Source organism: Teleopsis dalmanni, chromosome 2, assembly GCF_002237135.1.
Source record: "Teleopsis dalmanni isolate 2A chromosome 2, ASM223713v2, whole genome shotgun sequence".
Taxonomy (NCBI): Eukaryota; Metazoa; Arthropoda; class Insecta; order Diptera; family Diopsidae; genus Teleopsis; species Teleopsis dalmanni.
In genome coordinates this window covers 216977287-216982286 of record NC_051847.1, presented here as the reverse complement: position 1 = coordinate 216982286, position 5000 = coordinate 216977287, and the positions used below count along the sequence as shown (strand labels likewise).

At 30.7% G+C, this 5000-nt stretch overlaps 1 protein-coding gene across 1 annotated transcript in view; it reads right to left on the bottom strand.

Moving 5' to 3' along the window:
* The window catches only part of LOC119676741 (E3 SUMO-protein ligase RanBP2-like), a 34117-nt gene that overhangs the window by 1887 nt on the left and 27230 nt on the right, over window positions 1–5000 (bottom strand). The gene's annotated exons all lie outside the window — the stretch shown is intronic.

Here is a 5000-nt window from a genome sequence, read left to right as displayed (position 1 = left end):
ATGTATTTTTGAGTAACCAATTTGTATAAACTGAATATTTTATTTTATAGTATTTACTTTTTAATTTAATAATAAGTAAATTCAGATACTAAATCTTTACAACTTTCAATAGCTTAGATAAACTCTAACCAACTTCACGTGTGTATTTATATCTTTGAATCCTTGCAGTTCCTAAGCCAGTCTATTTGTCTGTTGCTTGTATGATGACTTGAATGTAATGCCAAATATTGAATTGATTGGCAAATACATTAAATTGCATCTAAATCGAATCAATCAATAAATTGATTTAATTAAACTAATTGAAAGGAAAAGTATTGAATGGTATTTACCAGGAAGAGAAGTACTTCGTTGCACATTGCCAACTACAAACATTGGTGGAAAATATTGGAATTTGACAGTGAGCGCGTATTTAGAAAGCACTCCTACATACTACTAATACGCAAATAATAATATTACTGCATATGAAATACTCTAAAACACTTAATAATATATTTCTTATTTGAGTGTATAATTAATTTGCCCCAACGAGCAAGAGTATACATTGATATTGTGTGAAAATTCATATCTTAAAGCAAATCTAATCAAAAAGCAACAAAGACTATTTTAGATTTAAATATTTCTGATAACATCAAATACTCAAATATATGCTTCACGTAAACATTCAAAATTCAACCCGATTATTGTACACAAGTAATTGATTTAACAACTAATTATGGGGATTTTAAATAGATAATGGGATTAAAATTGTGAATAGCCAAAGTAGTTTCACAAGCACCAACATATGTACAATGCAAATATAAACCAATAAATGGATTAAGATGGATTAAGAAGAGTCGCTATAAATATACTAAAAACTCATACTATTGGACGCACTTGGACCACACTTATGTACACCATTAAACTACAACTTAATATAATGAAATCAATATTTTCTTGATAATGAATCTCGTTCAGTATTAAGACTCGATACCATATTTAGCTGCTTGTCTTTGAATATTTTCTTAGCAGGTTTCAGATCATCTCTAATGCTCGATTAAAATACACCTTTTTGCTACATCAGTTGGCAAGTCTCAGTATAGTTCAATTGTATGGAATACAGTAGCCAGCGACTGTAGCCTAATCGTGTTATTAGGTATTATTTGTCATGTATACATTATACTAATGTACTGATGGAGACGTATTTTGTTTCAGATTATAATTCTTAGCTGAAATACGATTTTGATAGACGGACTAAAAGGAGATCGGTACTTTTCTTTTCAACACCTCTATAATGTCATTTAACCGTTATGAATTTAATTTAAATATATTTAAAACTATTTAACAGATATTTTCGATCTTCTTTCTAGAGTTACAGCGTGATTAAGGCTATAATACCATTTTGTATTGTCAGGTCTATAAGACTTTGAATGAACTGAAAGTGAAAGTGAAAACTTCTTCATTACAAGTTTTTTCAAAATATCGAAAGTCAGTTTAAAACTGATTATTAGCTTGGGAAAATAATGCCGTCAAATTTTAATCGATTACTTAAGAAGATTAAAAATACTAATTTATAACGGATTTTTTGAGAAGTAGTTTTCTCAAAAAGGTTTTTTTCCAAATGTGTATATTAAATTTAAATTAACTTCTCCTTATATTATCATCATCATTGTTAGTTCGGACCGAGGTTTAATTGTCATAAGGGATCTCTACAACTGTTATTGGGTGTTGCCCATCAATTGTTGAGCAGATTCTGTATCATCTGCTACGTTACGTTACATCTGCTACAGCTTATAGCAGAGTAAGGGCGCAGCTTACTAGCGGCTGTTGCTTACTAGCGGATGTTGGGCTACATCCGTCATCTGTCTATATTTATTAACGGGTTACTTACTGTCTCATTTGTCTTCTTTATTCCACGAGGTGTGATTTTAATATTTCGTCAAATTTATTCTTCACATCGACACTTAATAACATATACCGACTGCCCATTTTAATCGGATGGTTTTAAAGTTCATGTTGATATCTACTTTGTCATATAACAAGTACACAATTCGTTTGAATACATAAATAATTTAGTGCTTAATTGAAGTTTAGTATTTTGAATTTTCAATGCAGATTCCAATAAATTTTTCATAGGGTTTCAGATCAGTATTATAGATACTGAAAAATTTAAATGAATTTTCCCAAATATACATTCAAAACTATTTCAGTCATTTGCTTAATGAGATAATTTTTGATTCAATGCAGTTGAGCATAAGTCATCAATAATACATATCAACGATTTGGTTCAAATAGCGAATGCCATGACTAATTAAGGCTCAAAGTCCAGCACAAAGTGATTTAAGTACTTTTATAATTGTAATTAAAATAAAATTGTGTTATTCCATATATAATTTGGCTAATCGAGGACCGGGCAATATTGAATTGCAATTATGAAACCATAAATGCCGTTTAGGTAATTACACGAGTGCAGTGACATTTGCGGGGCTGTTGCATTTTGATGCTGCGTTTTTGTGCTGATATTGAAAGCTAATTAAGATCCATCCGACTTCACTGCATACACAAAGAAATGGCAAACCATAAATCGCATTTCAGTTGTCACTAATCATTTAAATTAATGCCGGTCTACTCCGTTCTCGCCGCTCCTACCGCTCCTACCGCTCATCGGTGCAATGAGCCACGCATTTGTGGCAATGAGAAGTAAACAATATTTATACACAAATTACAATATTCTGTGGTTGTATTGGCAACTAATCAATATTATAGTAATTATCCCTGTTGTTGGTGTTGCTGTTGTGTTATCCTTTATTATCCAAAACATAAATTACGGGTTCATTTCGTTAGTAATAGATTTTTGTTTAATTCCATTTATTTTCGAGTGTGCTTCCATTAATTTATTTACATTTGTTCGGAATATTCGCAATTTTGGTTAAAATTCGTAAATAATAAATTTAGATAAACAAATATTTTACTGATGCGATAAAAGTATGATTTTTGGCATTTGTGGAATAGTACCATATTGCGTTGGGTTTACATTTTTTTAATTAATATTTTGTCAATCAATCAAAAATTATTTTGTAATCTTTAAAGTAGTCGGCATCGAGTGCAACACAACAATTATGATGTTTGACCTGCTCCTGCATAGATTTTTCTTAGGATAACAGAGGAATGGTCTCAGCAACTTTGAAACGATGGTTCAGAGCTGCATTTCTCTTGTGGTTATAGTTGTCAAAGTCATTTTAACTACAAGATTAAAATAATCATCGTTGCTATTAACAACTGATTTGAAGCTATCTCATTACGCCATCCTCAAATGGCTTGAAAACGGTTGTGCTGATAATGAAATATATCATCTATATATACAGTTCTATGCAATACTGCAAACTATAGAGCAAGAATCTTCCCTAAAACCAGCTTTTATGTCAAGGTTAAAGTCAGTTGCATCGACGAATACTTCTTATTGCTTGACTCGAAATACCTAAGTCAGCTATATAACTTTCTTTCACATATTTTTATTTCAAGCTTAGTTTCATTTTAATTGATATCACAAAATATCAACCATGGTCTTAATGCTTCGCTTTTTTATGAGTCAGTATTTACTATTGAAAATTTGCGGGTCTATGTTCCTACTAGGAGTTAAAGAAATTAATAATATATATATTCAATATTGAATTTAATTGTTTGATTAGTAATTTTTATCACTTTTTATCTTTCACATAGTTCCCCTTTAGTTGATATCACAAAATATCAAGCATGGTCTTAATGCTTCGCTGTTAAGAGTCAGTATTAAATGTTAAAATAAATAGCATAGATAAGTACAGCCTATTATTTGCATGCTGATACCCCACCTTGTTAATTAGCCTTGTTTCAAATGTTTATATCCATTATTTACCTTTGTTTTTACCATAGTCTCAATGCCTCACTTCATTAAAAGTCAATATCGTGTTAATATATGTTTCGGAAGTACAAACTCTCCGTAAATCTTTTAACTCGATTTCAATGATGTGAAGTCCGTTGTTCCTATTATCGCTTGAACCGTAGTTTTCGAGGCCTGGGATATAAAGTCCATACAAAAGATACTTCCCATGATTGTCATAATTAACCTTTTCCCTCACCAGTTTTAACTACTATCTTTTCTGGCTTAGATATATTTAGTTTTGTATGAACCTTAACTGTTACTCTTACTCTTAACACTTGATCCTTCACGCTCCTATGACTGGAATTTTTTGTTATGTATTCTTGGGAAATGCTTCTAACGAGTGGTTTTCTACCACCAGTTTCCTCACCATTTTGAACTACTATTTTTTCTGGCATAGATATATTTAGTTTTCTATAAACCTTAACTGTTACTCTTGACTAATGGAATCTTATTTTTAGCACTTGATCGTTCACGATGGTATGACTGAATTTTTTCGTTATGTATTCTTGAGAAATACTTCAAACGAATGGTTTTTCGACTACTCCGAAAAACTTTAATTCGCTGAAAAGTTAAAAAATAAAGCCTCACCTAAATTGTTTTCAAATTTTAATTCCGTGGTCGACTAGGCAAAGCATACCTCACTAGACAACCAAAAAAAAACTAGACATATTTAAACTGAAGATATTTGCACAGAAAAATTAATTTACAACAAATATAATTATGAAAATTGTTTTCAATTAAAACATGAATTCCTTTCTGAGAAATTCCATTATACATAATTTTGTGTTTAAATGTAATTTCTTTTTTTAAATAAAATTTAATTGCTGTTTCCGCTTAATCAAGTCGCAAAATAAATTTAACTTACAGATTTGCATTTAACAAAAAATGTTCCTTTACGCCAGGGTAAGTGCTGAGGTACGAGTGAAATATTTCATGGAGAATAACTTGACTACGTTTGACCTATTTGAGTGCTGTGATTAGGCATTAAATAAACGAGATTTGGTTTTTCGTTTTGTTGATCGAAACAATCGTAAAGCAGAAAGTTGCAGAAACCAAAAAAAAGAATGGAGGAAATATATGGCACAAAAACAGAAGAAATTAAATC